General features: G+C 43.8%; 1 protein-coding gene across 1 annotated transcript in view; it reads right to left on the bottom strand.

The window, feature by feature from the left end:
- PDZD2 (PDZ domain containing 2) overlaps positions 1-23,827 on the bottom strand; it is a 202,410-nt gene that overhangs the window by 69,594 nt on the left and 108,989 nt on the right.

The following is a 23,827-nucleotide window of genomic DNA, read 5'->3' as shown; positions in this document are numbered from 1 at the left end:
AACTTCATGCTTCTTTTAGAAAAGGATATACCTCAACCCAAATTCTTGAAATATTTGGGTTCTGAGCCAAGGGTGTGACCAACTGAGAGTACAAACAAGCTGGAATTTGTATGTAGCAGGTTTGTATGTGCCTTTTCACACTAATTTAGGCCCCAAAACTATATTGCCTTTCTCACTAGTGAAGGTAGCATGAATTTCCCACAGCATTAAATATGCCTGTGCTGCAGCTGCAATGAAATGAACTCTTTACTAATACAGAGCAGTTGCTGAACCTACAGCTTTTAGAGCAGATGAGAAACTAGGTGTGGAATTGAACCGCAGATCATAAGAGAAAACAGCACAGCAGAGAGAGGAAGAACCACTCAGGAGTCTGCCACCAAGTTTTTTCCCTCCCTGCTGCTTGTAGGCTAATTTTCTGTTTCCCTTTCTTAAAAGTTGTTTGGCCATAAAATAAATCCTTCAAACTTAATCCTGCACAGAGGTGACTTAATGGCAAAACAGGAAAAACAGCTATGATAACCCCTGAAGCAAAGGGGTGAGGAAAGCACCCTCAACTACTCCAAGTAAGCCAGACCAGCCTGGCAGTGGCTGGAAGTAATACGATGGGTGTGTATTTCTATCCAGGGACAAGGGCTGGTATTTTCACCCCACTTCTTTGCAAAGCTTCAATGTCCCCCACAGACAACATCGGCATTCAAATCACTTATATTTAATTAGGAAGACTGATGTTTAAATGAATACCACAACTAAATAACCTTAAAAGCAGCCCTGGAGCCACAGATGGGAAGGACAAGTATGCTTGCTGTGCCAAAGTTCTCAATGAATACAAATTGAACTTCAACTCCCTGGACAGTCCTTTCAGTTTTCACCAGGCAATCCTTTTTTTCCTCCCCTTCCCCAGACATAAAAAATATTTAAATAAAGCCCTAAACCCATCTTCTTCCAAATGGCTGAAAGCAGACAGCCAACAAGCCCTGCCAGTTGGGAAGTCTCTGCAGCAAAGGTCAACTGTCTGGGTGGCCACAAGGTGACACTTGGCTCTGGGAGACACATGAAGCAGGCAGGACCTGAAGGGTTAGCATAGAAAAAAAATCCTGAGCTAACATGGAATTATTTTTGATTATCAAGTTAAAAGAAGAATTCTTTTAATCAACTGAAAAGGGGCAATTCTGTTCCAGAAACAATATGGGCTGCCTGTTTTTCACATTTATCTTTCAACTCAAATTTCAAGGCAGCCAGTAAAGTTGATTAAAATTCATGACTTTTGCTTGCAGCAATACCAGTGCACTCTGATCCATCACACATAAGCCTGATAGCACTGCTTCTCTTGGCACATAGAAACAGGAAAGCAGCTCCTCTTCCCATAGTCGTGTGCCTTATGTGGGTGCTGCCCACCCTGTCTTTATGCAGTGTCAACTCTGCCTGATTTGTTTCTGTGCAGGTGCATGTATATGGGGCTTTTTGAAACACCAATCTCTGAACTAATTACTGATGTATTTTTTAACGCCAGCAACCAAGTGCATGCATATCAACTACTTGATTTAGGAAGTACGGAGAACAAGAAGGAACTTCACATATGTCCAAATAAAGTAATTCTAAAGAGGCAAAATTAATTTACTCTTTCACCTCCACTCATGGCCCATTTATTCTGTTCATAAAGTGTAAAGCTGTAAGAAAAAAGGGAGGGTTTTTTTCCTATCCACTCTTCATACACAATCATCCCTCCAGTCTGGAGCAGGGTTACAGCAAGTGGTTATAGATGCAGCTGCACTGAAGTCAGCAGAGCTGTGTTGATTTACTCCATATGCTGAGATGGCCTGCATGTTCCAGGCATGCAGCCTGTAGTAACTCATGGGCTTATGCCTTGAGTACTTCTCAGCAGTTCAAAGAACACAGTAAGTTTCCACACACACAAAAAGAGAAGTGTTCTCTGGGTCAGTGAGCAGTTACCTTTGCATGGCAGCAAGTCACTGCATACACTGGATCACGTCACGTATTTCTGGACAGGCTAAGTCCTGCTGGGAGCAGGGATCCAGTAAGTGGCACCATTATCTCAAGAGTTTCTTTCAAACCAAAGACCAGAAAAACTAGCACTGATAGAACACTAAAGTCATAAGACAAGATAGGAGAGAAGTCGAAAATAATACACTAAGAAATTGTGGTCATTTTGTTGTATTGCCCTTCCAAGGTGGGGATGATAACCAAGGAGCCTGATCCACCTGAAATTTCTGCTAAGTACATGCCAGCTACTTGGCTGGCTTCCTTTTCCTTCACCATTTCTTTCCTGTTTAAGTAAAAAGCAAAAAAAAAATAAACCACAAGGGAAGCATAGCAAACTCTCAACACTGTGCAAAGAACAGGTAAGGCTGTATTAAATGAGTGAGAACCTTCATATTTTAAATTGTTTTCTATCAAACCAGGAGCATCCCATGCCAGAAGGGAGCAGTGGGACAGACTCATATTATGTCTGGACAGTCTCTAGACAATTATACAGTCTCTGGACAGCAGAAAACTGCAAAAATATGGAAACTACCTCAAATCCCCCTTCTCAAGGGGTTTAAAGTGTGCAATGCAGAAAAGTCATTTTTTTAATACATTTGGTCCCTGTGGAGCACTGCAGAGAGTTTTGCAATCAATACACCAACAGTGTCTCAGGCAGGGCAGGATCAGAGCTGATGAGCATACACAACAGTTCTCAACACAGATGTGGGGAATCAGCAACCACCTCCCAATTGTCACTGAGTTTGAACACAAACCTCAACTTGGATGGAGAAGGTGTGTGGACAAAAAGCATCCCTAATTCAGCTTTGATTTATCTAAATTTATTGGAAAATGAGACTCTCTGTTCTCACTTTGGTTTGCAGAGGATGGAATAGGGTCTGGTTGAATATACCAGGTAAGAAACCTTGAGCAGATACTCCAGTTGCCACCAAATCACAACACATAACAAATCCTATTATCACTGATTTTAAGAATGCAAGAGATTTTACTAGCTGTTCAAACATCTGTCAGTATCAGTAAACAAACCAAAACATTTTACCAGCAGAACACCCATCCTCACTTTCTGTATTTTCCACTCTTTGCAAGGCAGTGTCAAGTCTCCCTGGCACAGCTGGGAGACCCCTCAGACACTGCAGCATCATCTCCACAAACAGGATCTAAAAAATATCACTGAAATACTGGCTTGGAAACATTTCCCACTGGCATACTCAGAAGGAAGGACCACCCAGCTGCTCCTGCTGCTTTGATCTCACCCTGGCACCAGTGCTGGTAAAACCCCAACCCATATAAGATGTAACCCTTAAGCAGTGGGGAAGACTAGTTCTTCTCTGTAGTAGAGAAACCACGAAAATGTTAATAATCCTTAAAACCAGAGAAAAATTGTTTTAAACTTGAAACAGAGCTGGAAAGTTACCTCTCCCAGAGCTCAACCACAGGCTGGAAAATGCAACCTGTAGCTGGTATCACGGGACATTTAATACCCTTTTTGTATCAGAGCTATAAAGACAGAGACACACATCCACTTCCTTGGGAGACTATTTTGAGTTATTCATGCAAATCCCATTTCTTCCCTACACAGCTGAACTGACTGCTGTGACCATAAAAACTGATAAACTCACTGAGTTTATTCCAACCTCCCTGGCACACATGTGAAGTGTCAGACTCGGAAATAGTGTCTTAGACTAAGACAGTAATTTTGTCCTTTTTTTTACATATATATATATATTTTTTTTTTTTGAGTGTGTGCATGTATAAATATAAAGGTTTTCTGACTTGACAACAGCATTCTATGACAAGCTCTCTGTCACATCCTATCTCACTTTAATAAATACGGACAGCCACACTGAGCCATGGAAAAATCAAAGCAGATCCAGCAGCCATAAGAAAGCATCTGGATCCACTTTAGGGTCAGAAATATTGAAGTATGTTTATTTTACACTAATAATACTATTTAGCATTTCTCCAGAAACCTTCATCCTGACAGATCAGAAAGTGCTTTGGAAATGATACACACAGAGTATCACTGACATCTCGCCAGCCACCCCATCACGCAGCTCACCAAGACAGAAACCGAGGCAGAAACTGAGCAGAAACCTCAGTCGAGACGACCACTTTCAGAGCCCCTGCCTAGCCCTCTCGGGACCTATAATGTCCTTTGCAGGACAGACAGACAATTTTTATGCTCTTCTCTAAAGGACTTTGGCATGGTAAAATGTCTTGAAACTCAATCTTCTTCAGGCTGGAAAGATGAAGGGCAGCGCAGATCCTCGCAGAACTGAAACTTCGAGCCCCAAGGGGGATTTTAAAAGCTAAACTTAACATTTCTCCACGATGTCTGCAAAGGAGCAAACTTGCTTTTCAGGTAAGGCAAATTAATGACTAACAGATATGACTGATGTTCCTGATGAAACCCTCACCTCCCTGCTGTCACTGTGCAAGAACATCTGTCCCAGTAAAGACAGATTTTGGCAAGCACCAATGGGAATTTTCCACAGATTGCCACGTCTTCAGCCAGGAGTCGAGCTTGCCTTAATGTCTGCAGGCAAAAGGGAACACCAACCTACAAAGACCAGGGCAAACCTTGCTACATCCAAGCTTGCAAGAGGTTCCACTTCCTGAAAGCTGCAAGGACACCTGATGACCAGCCCTCTCATGGACCTCCTTGGAGGATTAAGCTCTCCAGACATAATTTATCTTACCAGAAAGCAACAGTGCTGGCAAACCTGGCTGTTACTTCAACATGGTCTTGGGCACAGAACTGAAGCACACTAGGAATGAGTTTGATCCAATATCTCGTGACCAACAAGCCCTTTCCTGCCCCAGGCTCTGCAGGCAATGGCACAAACAAGGGACACAATGTTCTCTGCCTCCTTTAATAAACTTGAGAAAAGGCAGAAAGGGCAAAGGAGAAGTCAGTCATGGAGCTCAGCTACTAATCACACCCAGGGGGAGCATTCAAACAGTGCAGGGAACACAGAAGGTGCTCCCATCTCCCTTTTCAGGATGAGCAGCCCTCAGCTTGTGGCCAAGGTTAAGCAGCAACAGCCTTAAGTCTCACAGCAGCCATGGCTCTCTGTGGCACACTGTGTTTTTCTCAGGATAAAGGATTGGCAGCTTTTTGAAAAACAAAACTGAATCCAGTGTTTTTGTCTATGACATGTTTTTCACAATTAAAATTGCACGGAATGCAACTAGATTTAGCACAATTTTGAAGAAAAAACAATTTGGAAGTTACATTTCAAGGTATATTTAATAAGCCTGGCAGGAGGCCTTGGGCAAGACTCCTTGCCCACTCTGAAATCCCGAACTCTCAGGAATGGTGGAAAGGGAGTGGAGGGAGGATTGCTGCTGTAGTTTCACGGACTCCGTGCCTGCCTACAGCTTTTTCTGGAAGATGGAATTGCGTCACAGGACCAAGATAAAGCCTGGTGAGACACCTCACTCCACCTGGCATCAACACAATGATGTGGCTTTGAATTTGGGAAGACTGAATTCCTTTCCTCTTCCTGTACTCTATATCCCTGACAGCAGCCCAGGCAAGTCTTTCCACAGAAAAATAGGGCCAACAACATGGCATTCCACAGAGTTACTGTAAGGTCCGAGGTGGTGAAGCCACTGGATTTAAATACTGCAGTTTCACAATCAACTTATATCTGGGATCAGCCTACACCAAATAGCACTACAGTTTTCCTCCCACCCCATATCCTGTCTGCTCAGGTGCTGGCACGGTCATGTGGGCAACAGTACAAATGAACCCAAGGAGAGAAACAATCCAGCTTGAAAATAACCCAGCCACAGCAAACTTTTAAAAACTCAGTCCTCAAGATGAGGCTTTTAAACACAGACAACACCCTCATCTGGTCCCAGGGGCACAGAAGCAGGGACAAGAGAAGAATGGCAGTGGCAGAGGACCACACTTCTACTCCCACCAACAGCCCTCACCTACACAGGGCTGAGACCTGTGTGCATCCGCAGCCCAGGGCAAGGGAGTTGCACACACCTTGCAAACAGGAGCAGTGTCTGGCTTTGGCTGCATGGCATTCACACCTCCCATTTCTAAAACCCAAACGATGGCCACCCTCTCTGCACACAAGGAAGCCCAGATGAATCACATCCCCACCACAGGTGGGGAGAGAAGACCATGTCAATTATGCTGGCACAGCACAAAACTCACATACTTCCGCCCTGAACGTTGTTGAGATGCTTCAAAAGCATATGCAGGGCTTCGGGAGAGCAACAAACAGAGCAGGGACCCCCAAATTACACTGCACATGCAAAAAGGATGTGAATGGCCACTGATCCCTCTCCCCTCCCAGAACAAACAACTGAACAGGATGACTTGAGGAGCTTTATAAATTCTCCACACCTGAGAATCCCCCAAAGCTCTGACAGACATCCCAAACCTAGCAGATTTTGCAGCTGCAGGCATCATAAAATCCTTTGGGATTTGCTGATGTATGGCTGTCTTAGCAGGGCAGAGCAGTGATGCTGCATTCCAACTGCTGAGATTTTGGACTCAAGCTTTACAGAGATCCTGATCTTAGTGAACATACAACTTCCACATCTGGATTTACAAGTCACAGTAGACAGAAACACATGGTGCTTTTTGGGTTTGGGTCCTAGAGACAGACTAATGGGTGTTAAGGAGCCAAATTCCTTTTGTTTCTTGGTTAGTGGCAGAGCGTACAAACACAAGTGGGCTAATCCAAAAACCATCCTGGCTCCAATTTGTTAGCTCATAGCTCTGCTGCCAACAGACATTCTGCTGGATATGCAGCCACATTCACAAATATAACTTCCAGTTACAATATACTAAGCAATTTAAAGTGGCTAGTTATCAATTTAAAAATCACAAAAACCTTGGCTCTAACAGGCCAAAATGATACCAAGTTTCACATGGGCATTATCACCTGTGTTTAGTGAGTGATCTATGCTGCGTTACTGCTGATCAGATATAGTCTCTCCCACCATAATGACTTTAGAATACAAGATTCTAAGCTCCAAACATTGTCCTGTGCAACTCCTCCCAGTTTCCAATGGCCCCCTATACAACTGATGTTTCACTGAGCACTTAAGAGGCAGGTTGGGTTTTACACCTCTTCTGTGTTTTTACCAAAGAAGGCATCAAATTCCCTTCCTCTGGAAACCCAGAGGTGGATCTACTCTTTCCTGCATGACATATTGCTCCTACCAAGGTACAAGACTCACTCCATACTGGAAAGCCCAAACAAGCCCATTTGCAAAACATGGAGCAGAACACTCTGAGCTGGAAATTTCCAACTTTTTGAGCTGGAAAGGATCCAACATGGATCCCTGAGCGCAATTCCTGGTCCTGCACAGGACACGATCCCAAGAATCACATCATGTGCCTGAGATCAGTGCCCAAAATAAACCACCCAGCTGGAAAGCATACATGCCTCACAAGAAGGAAGAAGAAGAGGGTCAAAAGCCATCCACGTGTGACCCATGTACAAAGTACCTCCAGTGTGTGATGCTGCTGCCAGTTCACTCTGAATTCTCAAATCTTGTCACTGTGTTTACACCTCGCCACCCTATTTCCAGGGCTTCCTGCCTTTCCTCCATGCTATTTTAGGATCATCCCTCTAAAACAACCGCTTTCTAAGCATCCAGCTCACATCCTTCCCTCTTCCTCCCTGCAAATCTTTTATCTAATTCTGCCCCCAGTTTCAAATCACACCAGGAAGCAGTGACAGCCAGGAATAGATTTAACTGTAGAGAAATGGTTTGTACTCAAAACTGAATGAGTTCAGCACAGACGATATTCTTTACCATAATCCAGGAATTTTGCACAGACAGAGCTGCCAGGGAGGATGCCACAAAAATTTCCATGTGTGATTTTGACAACTCCCTGATGCCAAGCTTGCTAGTGGGAGGGCTGCAAGACCATGGGGTCTGAATCTGCCCCCAGCCAGCGCTGCTACAGCAGCACAGGGAAGTGCTAGTGGCAGGTACAGGCTGTTTCTGGGAGGTGAGATCACCCCTTTGCCTATTTTTCCTCATGCAGGAATTATCACAAATGCCCAAAAGGTAAGAGAACAAACACATCTCACTGAAATACCTTTTATTCCAGCAGCAAAATTTTACAATGGTATCTCAAATGGGGGGAGAAATAAAAGAACAATGAAACAAAACAAAATAACAATCTCTGCAACATTGTTTTGGCAAATCACATTATTTAGGTTTTAACATTAGTTGTAATTCCCAATGTACCTCTTTCCACTAAGAAGTGAAGGTTTGGATGTCTGCAAGCAATGAAAATGAGAGCCAGAAAATTTAATCAAGTCTACTTTACAGCAGGAAGCAGTATGCTGGGTTAGGAGAGACTTATTTCCAATGCTATTGCAGGCTCACTTGAACTCCTGAGAGGAGCCCTATTAACAGAGAGAAGCCAGGCTTCAAATAACCCTGCAACTGCTGGGGGGCAGATAGGGAAGGAACAAATTCACAGCTCTCAGATTTATTTGAGGGGGCCAATTCTAGCAGCAAGGGCTACTTGCTTTCAGAAGACTGCTTGGCTTTGAGCATTTTCCAGGATTGTTCCTAATACTGAAAATGGTAGCTACTTAAATCAACTGCTTCCTCTTTCTTGTTATTCAGCATCCCCAGATCTTGCAATTTGACCACAAAGCTAAGAAATGTGTATTTGAGGTGAGAAATGCCTTCACTAACAGCAAAATGGAAAACCAAACACTCCATCAGAGCAGGGGAAAAGTTGGAAAGTATGATCCGACAATACTGCAAGAAACCTTAACAGGTGGGAAAGAGCCTGAACTCATACAAAAGTACCCCTACACACATTACTTTTTGTGATTTCAGGACAACTAGGCCCAAGGAAGAAAAGGAGTGAATTTTCCACAAGTGGCAAGACTCTCAACCCGCCCGGCAATGCTGTCACGCACAGCCACAATGTTCACAGGCTGCCCAGACTCAGCCCTCCCTACCAGCCTGTCAGCGTCTCCTTTCACTTGCACCCACTCTTGCAAACAATAATTTTGCCTTTTGAGGGCCATTGCCTGCAGGGACAGGAGGTTTATTTAGCTATTTAACTTCACTGTTTTGCTCTCTGCGGTGGGGACCGGCTGCGCACACAGTAAATCCTCAGGATGAACTGCTTTCGGCTCTGACTATGGGCTTGCTGAACCGTGCTTCCCCTGCGTGCTGGGACAGGTTTCCAACCATAATAACTCTGCACAAAGCACCATCTCTTGCTCAACAGTTTCCATCAGTCACACCAAAGCCTTTTTCTCTCCCAATGCCTAAACACATCTTTGATATTCCTGCTCTTTGGCCAGAATAAAGGACTCGCCCTCTCTGAAACAAGCAAACCATGCTGACACTCATTCAGTTTTACAATTCCCCGTGAGAACAAACATTTCCCAGCAAGCTGCCCAGTGATGGGGTTCAGGTTACTTATGCCCAGGCAAGTGCATTGCTTTGCATTCAGGCACTTCACCGATGGATGCTCGGGATTCCCAGCCGGAAGCAGATCACCGACAAAAGAGCAGCATCTACCAAGTTGCTGAGGCTGTCACTGACCCAGAGGTCACACCTGCTCAGGTGACAACTGCCCCCAGGATGAAACCTCCACCCACACTGCACATCCCCAAAATCGAATGCTCAAGTAAATTTTGGGAGCTACAGTAGGTCTCTGCAAAACAGCCTGCAAGGCAGGAATTGAACAATGTGACTATCTGCCTGTAGGGAGTTTTGCCTCTTTCCATGGATCCTCACATAAACAAGCTTCTAATTACATCCTGGCTTTCTGTTTTTACCACAGTGAGTTTGAACAAAGCCAAAAGGGACAAGAATTAAGGAACACACATGGCAGTAGCCATAAACATTTCCCAACTTTCACTTGGTTTTGCAAGATGAACAAGCCAGACATGCCCTCCTCGGAGGGCCCATGGATTAGAGCTTGCAGATGACTTCAGCTTCCCAACAAATGCTTTGCACACAGTGGAGTTGCTGGATTTAATACAGATGTCGCAGGCTGTTGTGACCACACTTCCAGCTACAAAACACACAAGCATCCCTCTGGCAGGCCATGATGCAGACTAAAATCACAGAAACTGCCTTGAGACAGTCTTCACCAACATCTCTGGAAGTGAAGATTATTTCAACAGTCAGGAGGGTGGACAGCACTCTGCTTTCTGCAGCTATTCACATAACTGGCTTTTCCCAGCATCAAATCAATCTTCCCCAGCTGCTTCTGCAGCCAAAACTCATCAGGATTTGCCCCAAGTTGTAGCTTCATTAGATGCTGCCAAATACAACACAGGTGCAATTAAACTTGGAACATGACAGCAGAGTTAAATGCATTTTTTAAATTAAAACAAATGGGAGATAGCAAGCTCTCACACTTCATCCCACGTCAGGATACCACTCCATAGCTTTTCTGTCCAACTTTTTTCTGCCTCACACCTCTATCAAACCATGACAATAGAGAGAATTGTTCATTGATTTGTGCTTCTCATGGACTCAGAAGGAGCTGCCTGCAGCCCCAACCTGAGCTCTGAGCAGGGGCTGATCCAAAAGGTGTCTGCAGGCGCACCAGCCCAGTGACTAAGGACAAAATCTATGACCACAGAAGCAGGAAAGGGCAGGCATCACTGCGCACCACCCCAGCTGAGCAAAGTCCCTGGCACAAGCACTGGGACACCCTCCTGCCTAAGCAGGGGGGACAGTCTCATAGGAGAGGCATCACCCAGAACAGCAGACCCCACTGCAGTGGGGTCTGAGCAGCTTCTGGCTTGTAGGAAATGCTTGGTGCTGTGGTACCAGAGGCATTAGAGGCAGAAATACTCCTGGGAGCCCAGTGAAGAGCTGTGCCAGATGGTGAGGAGGTACAGCACCAGCCCTGCTCACCTTGCACAGTGCAGAAGGGAAGATGGCCAGGGGCATCCCTTCCCCCCCAGCTGCCAGACCCTGGGGCTATGAAGGGTCTGTTTTGCTGTTGGGGCACTGCTGGCCCGTGAAAAAGCCAGAGCCAAGGGAATTAAGCATACAGCACTCTGCACTGTGGCTGCGCTTCCCAATGCATCACACCATCAACTTGATCATCCAAAGTGACACAAAACAGGAATGACTGCCCTCCTTTTTTTCTTTTCCCTTTCTTTACCTTTTTTTTTTCTTTTCTTATTTTAGATTTTACGATCCACCCAGAAATCTGTAGCTCTGGCATGAGACAGACCAGCACCACGTCACAAGAAATCCCCTGTAAGCCTTTTGATGACTTTCATCTATTATTCACTTACTGCAAATCCTTGCCATTAACAAACTGCACTAAGGGAATCCGAACTTTCAAAGCCACAAATCTCCTAATAACTACAGCCGCTTTATACATGCCTTAGGATTAGCCATGTCATCTGGTTAGAAACTCAAAGCTGCTCTTCATTATTGGATTCAACCTGCCTGCAAACAGGGAACAGACTGGTAATACTGCCCCTGATTTCAATGATGCAGAGGCAGTCATTACATGACATCCCCCTCCTGGGCACATCCAGCCCAGTGGCACACATTCATGCTGTGCTACTGTGCCAAAGACCCAGAAACCTCCCTGGAGCACATTGACACCAACCCTGGCAGACAGCACAGGAGTAAGCCTGAATCCGAACACACTCAGCTTCAACTGGCTCCTGCTATGCAAACTGAAGGCAGTTTTACAACTATCTGCTCTGTAAATTAAGAATGCCTTTAGTTGCTTTGAAAAATAAAGAGCTTATTTAGTCAATACATCGGCTTCTTCAAAGAGCCTTCAAACTAATTAGCCATACTGAGTTACTATGAAAATACAGAGCTTGCACTCAATACTCTTGATGATAACAGAGCTGGCGCTTTGGTACTGAAGCTATAGAATTAGCACAAACTTCATCAGATGCATTTTCCTATAGGCTCCAAATTATATTTCAAACTGAATATTTTCCTTTCCTGCGGTGGATGTGGGAATTCACTTAATTCATTTGTAAGTTCAAAGCAATAATGATTTTTAGCCCATGTGCAGATCAAGAGTTTGAATATTCAACAGTGACAGCACGAGGGGATGGAAGACAGACACACAAGAAAAGACAAAGCTACAGTAAAAAAAGTAAAGAGGGAGAGTAAAAAAAATAGTTGCTGTACTACAGATGAGCTGTACAGCTGTTCCAGTTCAACTTTCACAGGACAGAGAAGTGGGGATTGCTTAATTTAATGCAAAGGGCACACTAGCCAGAGGCAAACCCTCCCTCATAGATGCAGACAGGCTGTCAAGCAAAACAAAGTTTACAAATCCCCACAAGATATGCAAAGGGCATTGAAGCAGACTGCAAGGCTCACAGATTTTAATTCCAAGAGTTCTTGCCCATCCCTGCTTCTTAAAGAGCGGGCTGACTTGGCAGATAAACCTTTGCTTCTTAAAAAAAAAAAGTAAAGAAAGTCAAAGGCAACAGCATCATAGGAAAAGAAATTTCCCTTTTTTCTGATTTCCATTTATTTTCTTTACATGCAGGTTTACTTACAGCAGAGACCAGCAGGGATGCATCCAAGGGCTCAGCACCACAGGCACTCCCTACAACCCCAATCCCCCCTCCTCTCCTGCTCCTCCTCCACTCGCTGCCCCACCCAAAGCACCCAGCACCAGCTCTTCCAGCTCACTTCCCCTCCCCAAGGGAATCAACACTGCTTGCTCCAAAGGTGTGACAAATCATAACTCTGAATTTCGGGGCAGAACCTGGCAGCAACTACGGGGAGGGAAAAAAAAGCAGCAAGTTCTGACAGGGGGAAGTAAAAATTACCATTACAAATCATCACAACAACTTCGTTATTAGTTTATAACATGTCATATAGCTGATTTCCTTCCCCTCCTCTTCCTACACTTTCACTGACTGTATTGATTGGACTTGTCAGCATGTTCTCACATAAGACTGAATTCAATTAAACAAAATACAACCAACAAGCCAGCAGGTATTGGATGTTTGCTTAAAAAAAACATCAAGTAGCAACACATGCAGACAGCTAGTGTCACCTGAAAGGAGGATGCTCCGAAATGTATTTAGTAACTGCTATCTGCACAGAAAAAGCCAGAAGCAGACTTTAACCAGCAATTCTCGGCAAGTGTCAGGACAGCAGCAGTGCACAACAACTACTGAATCTTATTTCACACACCAGATCAGAGTTTAATCTGAGCAGCAGCCACATAAATCCAGAGGGGCTCTATGAAAAACCAGTGCAATGACTCATCCCACGGAGAAAAGCATAAATTCAAACTCTGGGCATCTATATATTTCTTAAGAAAGCCTTTTGTTTAGCAACAAGAATTTCTTTGTTGGACAAGCAGGGGGCTGGATCACATCCTTGTATCAGGACATTTCTGCTCCTTTAGCAACACAGAAGGGCATTAAGACAGCCCACATGCAAAGCAGAGACTGTAAATGTCTATGCCAAGTAACTCTGCCACGGGCACTTCAATACAGTGGTATTTTCACTGCAACCCTAGAGCAGCCCTAAGGCTGCCCTCTGTCCTCATCCACCCCAATTTCTAGCAGTAAAACCCTGACAAACCCTTACCCTCCCCAAAAGTCAGCTGGCATTTTGCCACCTGCCCCGCACAACCAGGATTTCCTTCTGGGAGCATAGTAATGGCTCAGACCCACGGCTGCTCCTTCAGGGCCTTTCGAAAAGCTTTAGCAAGACAAGCACAGTGTCTTGTTTTACAGACACATCCCCATTCCTTGGGAGGCACAAGACTCTCCTTCCTGCCGGCCAGGACAGAAGCCCTTAGCCCTGATACCCAGCACAGCAACAACAGCCCCAGGGACTTCCAGCTTCCACGTTCTTCTCACTTAATACCAACCTTCTGCAGCAGGGAGGTTTTGGGTCCACCTCCTCCCTACCAGCAATTCAGTCTAACACCAGCTTCTTTGAAGATAGAAATATCCAACACCACCACCACTTCCCCAAGGCCTCTGTGATCAATGATAAAGGTGATTTGTGGGCCCCATTTGTTGGTGTTTACTCAGATGAGAAGCAACAAAACACATGATCTCCATTGGCTGTGCTCCTGGAAGTCACACACATCAGATAATTTCAGCAAATTACCACAGAGCACAAGAAGAGTCACTTCAGCAACCACATGGTCCCAGAAACAAAAGACCCACATCCATTTTAATCGCCATTGTGCCCCGTTTCCATGACAATTATGGCACCACCCCCATTATACATAAGGAACGAGATATTAAAAACAAAAACAAGAAAATACCAAAACCAAAGGATGGGCACCTGTTGATTATCTCCTTTTTCTTTGGTGCTATCTTGATGCCAAGATGCTATTAACAGCTTCATCTGTTATATTTAAAATCTTAAAATTAGGCTGCTTCAGCCTTTACTCTGAAATATTGCGGCAGTTGCTCTTCCATGAACAATTTTTCTTTGTCTGGGATATGTGCTCTCACACTGATCAAATACAGAAATACATACCCACACAAAAATTCTGAAGTGTGCTGGGCAATTGATTTGGTTACCAGCAGCTCAGGTGCCAGCTCAAAGTCTGGGGTCTGGATGATTAACACAATACATGTTTAATCTAAAATACTACAGGACGTAAAGCTTGGCATTAAATGCAGGACAATGATATAAATATTATTAAAGTTATAGGATATTTTAAAATAGAATAAAATTGTTATCCTAACCATTACAGCTATCAAAATTATTATCAAATTCCAAAAGTTTGATTAAATCCGACGTATTCTACTGGATTTTTCACTTTTCTTGTACATACATAAAACACACATATTCCATGCGGGTAAACAGAAAGTTCTTGACTACCTTGAAGGCACTGAGCCAGTACTAGCTCTGTCTTCTCATCATGCTGTTTGCAAACTCCCATTTCATTTGACCTGGCAGAATTACCCTGCTACAGCTGTTACTGCATTTTTCATGTAAGACACTACACATTTCCAAAACCAGAGCTGGCCTAAGCTGCCTGTGACACAGAAAGCAAGAGGGGACAAGGGCCAGTACTGTACTCACAAAGCCCTTCTTGTAGTGGCTATGACTAGAGTCCCTCACTTTGGAGAAGTTTTTGGCAGGGATTCTATGGAAATGTGCTGGCTAACAGCAGAGGAAGATGCTGTCAGCTCTCCACATGCCCCTGGCCCCTGAAAATCCCAGCCTACCTCCCAGTTTAGAGGTTAGTCCTCCTCTCCAAATGTTTTTCTCCTCAATCCCCCCAGCATTTTCACTTTTTTCTGCAAGGGAAGAGAGGCACAAGTTCTTCTTTCCCTCCCTAGCTCTAAATACATCAGTGGATGTCAGGGTTTCAAGGCAGCTCCTTACTCAAGCGAGGAGAACGCAAAGCCAAAGCATGAGGCCAACTATTTGATCAATACTCTTTGATTTAATTAGCTTTGGACCAGGCTTGAAGTTGATGCCTTAGAGAAGTTGCCACAGGCAAAATTCAGTTTGCAAGAGGGATTGCTTTCATAAAAAAAGATCTAAACCTTGGAGGGACTGAGGACAATTTACCACCTAGAGAGACTTGCCTTCAGCAAAGCAACAGTCATCTGACTTACTTAATAGTTGAAGTCCTATAAAGAAAAGAGCTATCACACCGAACTCACTTATATATTTTGTGCCATTTCACTTTCATTTTTCAAATTAGCTAGTACATTCCACTATCTTCCTTCTGTACCTTCCTAAATCAGTTCTTTGGATAGGAGGCCAGTATTGCCCAGAAGCTGCCAGTGTAAAACTTCCAGCTCTCTCCAAAATGGGTCACAAAAGCCATTCGCTGTACATAAAAGCCTGTCACCTCCTCCAGTTTATTCAGTTTTATCTGAAAATCAAGACCTTGATGCATATATATGAAACAGAGCTGTGAACAGAGCACACCAATGGCTTATTTTAAGGTCTACTTGCACTTGCCAATATACATATATTAATCCTAATGTATTGGATCTGGACCAGAAGCTAAAAGCCAGGACATAAAGCCTGAAGTAGCAGTCTGGATTCAAGTCCAAACTTGGCAGTTTAAACTTATATATAATCATCATTACTCAAATTCAATGAAGGGAGGGCAGACCTTAAATCCCTATTAGATTTACTGACCTATTGATTTACTCAGTTTATTAATTTCTTTTGTACCTTTACAGATCCTGTCACAAAGAATTCAAAACAGAGCTTCTTAACCTAAGGAAATTATGACGGCAGCTGAACACTTGCTTTATATCATGACACCTCCAAGATGGGTCAAGCACCCCTGCAGACTCGAGTGCCAGATCCTGCATTTCATCCCCAGATGAGCAGTGAAGCCTGCAGTGGAAACTTAGTGGAAGTCAGGAGCTTGCAAGTGTCTCCCCACCCATCCCATCATACCCTTTTACACACTATTCAATGTCTGCTAACACATCCTTGGCACCCACATCACAGTTTGCTCACTGCTGGTCAAAAATATGCATGGCAGAGAGCAGCTAATGAGTTCAATGTGAAATAAATTAAATCAAATCACGACCTCACAGCATCAACAGTGCATTAATCTCTAACACCAAAGCTGTGCAAGGATACAGCTGCAAGACCAGAGCTCTACAGGCACTTGCTGTGAATCCCCCCCTACAGACACTGAGGGCAAGCCCATCTTTTGCATGTGCTCCACCCTGTAGCAGCCAGGACCAGGCACAACCTATATCCCTGAAACTCAACTCCATCTTCTGTCATGAGAGGAGCACCTGTAGCAGACCCGCAGCTCCCAGCACCCAGGGCTGACCTTTAATCTTCTCACAGGAGGGCAGGCAAGGTGTGAGCACAGCCCTGTGAACAGCTCTGATCTCAAACACGTGCAGAGATGCACAGATAGAAAGATGTGGCAGAAAAAACATAGGGACATCTGCAGCTCTGCCAGGGTCCTGACTACCAGCCCTCATTCCAAGTGATCAAGGGCATGTGAAGTGTTGCTACTGGAGCAGCTGCCAGTTTTAGTCGAACCAAAGTCTTCAGTGTTTGGAAAATGAGAAGCTCTTAAGCACCTCCAGCTCATCTGACCAGGGCTAATGTAGGTAGGCTGTGGGTCAGCTGGGCTATGCCCTCACCAAATCCAACAGCAGGAGAGCTCTGCCAGGCAGCCAACAAGGACCCACCATGGCCACTGCTGCCTCAACGTGCGTGTGGTACAAGAGCAGACTAGGAAAGAATGATTCACCTTCCACTTTCAGGGTCACACATCATCTTTACTGCCAAGCAGGTGGTAAGGTCAAACTACAACTAGGGAAAAGGCAATTAAAGGAAAGCAAAAAAAGGGGACGGACCCCCCCCAGTAACTAAATGAAGGTACTAAAAAGAGTAACTGATACATAAAGTGAGAAATGGGGCTACTGGAGGAGGAGTGGGGGGCCACTAATCACAGCCAAACTCTGAAGTCCAGAGAACGTGGGAAAACCTGACAATTTCAAACTTGCCTAGCACATAAGAATTGCTTTTGTCTGCATTAAATGCTGCACTGCTTTCACCACCAATGTGACCAGCAGTTACAAAGGAGAAATCTCAACAATGAAATGCTGAACTATGCCATGTCAAAAGGCTGCTGTCCCACACCAGCAATATTCAGAGCTGGACCATGTTGCTCGCTCACAGCCACTGTCTGCAGGACAGAACAAAAGCTGTGTCACTACCCTGTATGCAGAAGAACTGACAATAGCTCCCATAGAAAGCTATGCAAAGCTTTTTAGTGAGATTTCTGGTCTGGGATCTAATCTGATCTACCTCTTAAAGCTTTAATCAGCTGTGCAGTCAGATGGCACATCACCATTTTAATATTAACCCTTTTTATTATCTATCTGAGCACTCTTCCCTAACCCCAGGAAGAAGGGCACTAACCCCACACTCTGTCCCATATTTCTACAACATATGAAGACATTTTGGTGCAAGGTATCATGTCTGTATGGGAAATCAGCAGAAACTGCCCTCATCTCATGTCTTCAGGCTTTTCTGTATGCCTATTTTTACTCCACAGATCTCTTCAGAGCCTTGCTAGCGGCCAAGAAAGCTGCTTGACCACAGCAGCTGGGCAGGATGAGTCAGGGCACATGCATGCCTTCTAACCCCCCTGCACCTGTGCACGGAGAGTATTGGCTGCTCAGTTGAACACAGCTGGGATTAGCTCTCTCCCATGGAAGAAAACTCATGTGCTCCCAGCAAGGTCAAACCTTCCTAATTCTCAACACCCTTCAGCAAGGTTTAAGAGAAAAAAATTTTAAAAAGAGAGGGAGAGAGTGAGACAGACAAGCCCCAAACACAAGGTACACTCTCCAAATGACTGACAAGTCAAAGAAATGCAGCCATCAGAGCACAAAACGTGTTGTGATAGCACAGCACATAATACGATATAAATCGAGCACACACCAGAGCCTCAGCCAGCTTTATGCTTTGCAGAGCCCACAACTTTTGAATTCAATAAAATAATAAGCACCCTGACCTTAATGCAGTCATCAACGCTAAATAAAGCCAAGCACAGTTGTGCTCCTTTGATCAGTCTTTTCATAAAGGCAGTATAAATAGTGTTGCTGCTTTTCCATATCCTAAGAGGCTTTTACATTTGGAAAGTGTTATATGGCACACCAGGAAAATAAGTAGTGTTTTGTTTCTTTTTCTTTTTGGGCTTTTTTGTTGTTGTTGTTACTTTTCTAACTGTAGAGAGAAAAGTTAAACAATCAACTCCCAGTGATCCAAACAATGTGTTTACATAAGGGTTTACAAAATGAAAAAGCAAGTTACTCCACATCCAGATATTCTGTGGTCCTGCCAAGTGTCTCTACAGACTAATGTCCTCTGAGACACAGACTCGTGCTATAACGTTTCTGGCCAAAGCATTTGAATTTTAAAAGCCAAATACAAAGAGAGAGAACCACAGCCAACTGTACAGCAGTGATCCCTGGTGTGAAGCAAACTGAGGGCTCAGTTTGCTTGGGTCAATGTTTCTGCTTTCTCGCCATCATTAGGAAGGCAGGGATAGACCTGAAAATTTCTGTAGCCTCAAGGATTTTAGCAGCCTTCTCCATTACCTGGCCCACATTAGCTCAAGGAGCATCCTGCATATCCCTGTGGCTGTCAGCCAGGCAGGACTCCCATGCTAACCTGGCCCCTTAGCCATGTTTAGCACAGTGTCTGCAAACTTTTGGCAACTCCAGCCTCTCCAGAAACACCAACCCACAGCGATGCCAGTCAGCTCAGGTCCTCGAGCCAAGCTGCGAGCCAAGCTGCTTTCTTTCCACGTAGTCTTTCCACAGGTTTTCACAATGCCCCAGTAATTCAATTAGCATTGGCAATTAGAAAGGCATTCAACTTCTCGTCTTGCATTTTAAAACCAAATGCGGATATGTGTGTTTTAGCCAAGGGTTATAGCATGGCCTTGCACATGCTGTGCAGTAGTGTGACCCAGCTTTACCTTATTTAACTCATTTCTGCTAATAAGTGAAAAAAAATTATTTCTGTAACAATTAATATCATAGCCACTACTCTTCCAGTAGATACAGACATGCTCTGGAAAGGAGCTGTTATCATGAAGGTGGTATTTTAAAATACTACCATGAACAGAAAAGAAATTTAATCACAAAATGAAGATGTTTTGCACTTGCCATGACTAAATACACTGGCCCTTACCAGAGAATACTGAAGCCTGTGACTGCTTCACGCTTTGATCCAAGTCAAATACAGGCAACTCAGAGACCCAATAGAGCACTACAGTGAAAAATCTTCACATGCTGCAATACCACTGATCTTTAGAAAGTTGGGTAAATAATACAAGTAATTCTGGGTAAATCACACAAAAAGAGCAAGGAAACAAATCTGGGTTTACACATCTCACGTACCTGAGTGGCCTGTCTACTTGGGCTAACTTGACAGCACATCAAGGGTCTGAAATGAACATTTGAATCCTTTCCTGACCTAATGGCTTAAGGTAGCATCAAGGGAATATGGAAAGAAGGAAGGTATTTCCCCTCATTCATCAAATGGATCTGTGTTTCCATATTCTCCATCTCATTTTCTCCCTTCTCCACCCCAGGCATGAGTCCCCCATGCCCAGCAACCTCCCGGAGGCAGCCTGACCTCTCCTCTATCAGCAAAATATACCTTCAAGTCTCAACAAGGATAGAAGGAGAGATCTTTTTACACAAAATGTGAGGGTCCAAAATGCGGTGACAGGAAAGATAGCCAACAAAATATCTGAAGTCCCCAGTCACAGACTCAGATTAGAGCGGCTACAAGGCTGAGAGTAGCCCTGCACAACAGCAACTCAGCCACCAGTCTGGATGACAAAAATTCTCTCAGGAGCAGAATTTTGGAGATGCACAGCCCTGAGAGCTGTCTGTCATACCTTCTGGGAGCTCACTTCACCCTCTACTTGTGGGGAATAATGCTTTCAAAATGCAAGTCCCAAGAGGTTTTTTTTCCCTAAGAGCGATTTTTCCATTGTGAGTCCTTTAACAATGCTGTTTTTTAACATTTTTATTTTTTTACAAAAGCTTTATAATCCTTTTCTTTTTCATCTGAGTGGAAACCACTATATGACAGCTTTAAACTTTTCTTTCTTTAAACCCAGCACTCCCTCCTCAGCTATAATCCTCCTATTGGAAAGATCAGTTTGCAAGTCCTTGCCTCCAGGCAGCCACATCACAGCAGCAATTACAGACCCAAAAATCCAATCAAACCCCCTCATCTTTTAGCTCAATGGCCATGACATTAATTGCATGACAATAACAACAAGAAAATTAAGTGACAATTTGAAGTTATAAACTGCTCCCAACCCACGCCATTCATTTTGACTCCAGGGTCCTTGAACTCCGAGGATGGCACATCTTAAAGCACCAAAATGGCTTTGACATCAGTGTCCCATTTTTATACTCTCCCAGGCACACTGGCTTCTGAGACCTTTTGGACTTTTGATCACCCTCTGGCTCAGCCTGGCTTTTCCTCCTCCTTCCAATTTTATCCCCAATGGCAAACATTTAATAACTACAGAGGCACACTCAGGTTCTTACATTTTCTTTGCAGCATGATATGAACAGTGCCTGTATAACTAAAATGGTAGAATTTGAGCTCTAAAATTAGAACTAAATTTTACCTCCAACTCTGTGAAATCAGAACTGAATAATTTTTGTGGGGAATAAAAAGATAACAAGTTAGCAGCGCCTGAACTAAAGCTGGATTGGTTTTCTCCTCAACAAAAATCAGGGGCATTTATTATTTGTATTTCAGGGACAATGCAGTCAACATAATTTTGCTGTGGATTTGCTTTGTTTTGGACAAAAAACACAAACTCCTCCTTTTTTAAAAACTGCAGTGAAGTCAGAGGAATTGCCACCATCCAGAACAAATCAATGACACACCCTAAAATCAGCCAGTTCCGAGAGCAGAGCTTCGGTCAGTCTGCCGCGATCACAGGGGAAAGCTGCAAAGTTCAGCTCAGGATCCCATTAGTCGCAGCTACGCTTCAGGTCTGCTTTTCTCTTGTAGAAAATACAGGGCAGAAAAAAGCCCCTGTGGAGTTCCCTGTCTACTCCCTCCTTCACGGTACATTCCAGGCCCAGAAATTTTCACTTCTATAGCACAAATAATCCCCCATCAGTGCAGTGTCATTTCTAGAAGCACCTGGCACAGTTGTGCTGCACAACTGCAGCGGCACATACGCAGGCAAGGCTCTCCCAGGTGTGTTCTGCCCTGCATCCCTGAATAACCAGGCATCAGGGCTTCCCCTGACTGGAGGTCCACGGTAGCCCCAAGCTGTACACCCAGCCTGTAAAAGCCCTGAAATCACTTTAGGTGGGAAGCAAAAGTTAATCCCTACCATCCAAACCCTTAAAATCACAGTTTTTCAAAGACTTTTTTTTTTAAATTGAGCTAATGATTCTCACTGAAGTTTTCCTCACAGAAAACAGTAATTAAGCAAAGAGGGAAAAGAAAACATTCCTTTGAAAAAAAAAGTAAAATTCTGGAAAGGAAGAGCATGAGATACTGAGGCAGTTGTTTGAAAGCTCTCTCCCAATACACATAACACAGAAGCCAACTCTTACTTTCACAGTACTGCCCATTTGGAACAACGCCCCCAAAAATGGGGAATTCTTTTGCTTTCTTATTTTTACTTCTCTCCTTGTCCTAAACTCTTATTTTTTTCCTTCCCAGACAAGAAGGAAGGCTCACTCTGTGCTGCTGACCTGACCTCATTCTAACTATATGGCAGACAGCTGCATGCCTTGTTGGATCTCTTCCAGACATCACAAAATACAGCACCAGCACCACTCCCCTAACACACCCCCTCCCCAGCAATTTGTTTTGCAAATTATTAATCTGTCTTCAGAACAGACAGTAATCAATGAGATGTAATAAACATACATAAACCCTGTACATCACAGCCTTTTGTCAAAAAGGCACCCTGATGACACAAACAGGAGCTGTGAACATCATGATACAGACAGCTCGGATGCACTTGTGTTCAGGCTGGCTTTGTACACTCCAGCCACAAGTGTATGGCCTTGCCCACAGCATCACTTATTCTGCTGCTTCAGGCCACAGCTTAGCAAGAAGTCCTATGAAATAAGTCCTATAAAATAAGCATAAAATTGTGCCAACCACTCTATGCAAAGGGCCAGGTTACTGCAGCTACAGAGCCCAAGTTTTCATTTTCAAGTGTCATAAAGCAATCCAAATACTGCACTGGGTTTTCTTGCATAGCATATCTTCATTTAAGTAATCTCTTGCGTACATCTTCATGTCTTTTACACAGCAAATTCAAATTTAATTGAAAATGAAACTAGTAAATAACTATTTGAATTTAGTTCCAAAAGCAGCTTCCATGAGAAGGTACAGAGGAAGGAAACAGTTCAGAAATCCTGAACAAGAACAGCATCCAAGTGGGAAGAGATGTCTGTATTTCTTTATCCATGAAGTGAAGCATTATTTGTAGTGCCTTCAAATTTTGTTTGGTACATCGAAGTCATCAAGCATCATGTACAAGTTCTTCAACTCAGCTCCTTGTCACATCATCATCCCCTACACCTACACTTAGCAACTGCAAAGCACCCTTCAGGTAAGATGCAGTGGCTGATTTAAAAGCTTTCACTATCAAACAAAGGACATGAAATGAATGCAGAAGTGGGGAAGCAATTAGTATTGCTGAAGACATGTTGAAACTTCCAGCTTTTTATTTGATTGTCAAATGGGGTCTAGGCAGCTTTAGTCAAAACAGCTTTGTGCTTGTACTCTAAATATCAAGTACATGTAACTAAATCTAACACTTAAAAAAACCCTCCCTATACTTTGAGCTAAAAGTATAATCACAGTGCATCTGGCATTTAAATAAAATAATGATTAGCACGGGAAACACACAGCATAAAAGCAGAGGTCAAGAAAAGACAGACTAACAGAGAGAAGCAGCATGGGATTGGATTTAATGCCATGTTTACTAGGGATCTGCTGCGTTGAGAAATGTAGAGGACTTACTCTGGCAGGCTGAGCTACAGGATTAAAAATGACTATGACTAAAAAAGGGAGATTTAATTATCTGACTTAATTGGAGAAGGAAGAAAACCAGCTCCAACTTCAAGAAAGCAGCAAACTAAGAGCAGCTAGGACACCTACAGAGCTCTCAAGGTTTGAAGGGTTTTTTGAATTTCCCATTAAAACATGCAGGTTATCTATTTGTTAACTAAAGCAATAGAAAGGAGCCCCAGGATTTAAAAGGAGAAACATGTTACTCAAGATGAACTGGATTAAACCATACCAAGACTATAGATTAGCATGAATTAGCCTCTACTGTCAGCAAGTCCTGGCAACGCTTTGACCC

The sequence above is a fragment of the Camarhynchus parvulus genome, chromosome Z (genome assembly GCF_901933205.1).
Source record: "Camarhynchus parvulus chromosome Z, STF_HiC, whole genome shotgun sequence".
NCBI lineage: Eukaryota > Metazoa > Chordata > Aves > Passeriformes > Thraupidae > Camarhynchus > Camarhynchus parvulus.
This window is presented reverse-complemented; position numbering and strand designations above follow the sequence as displayed.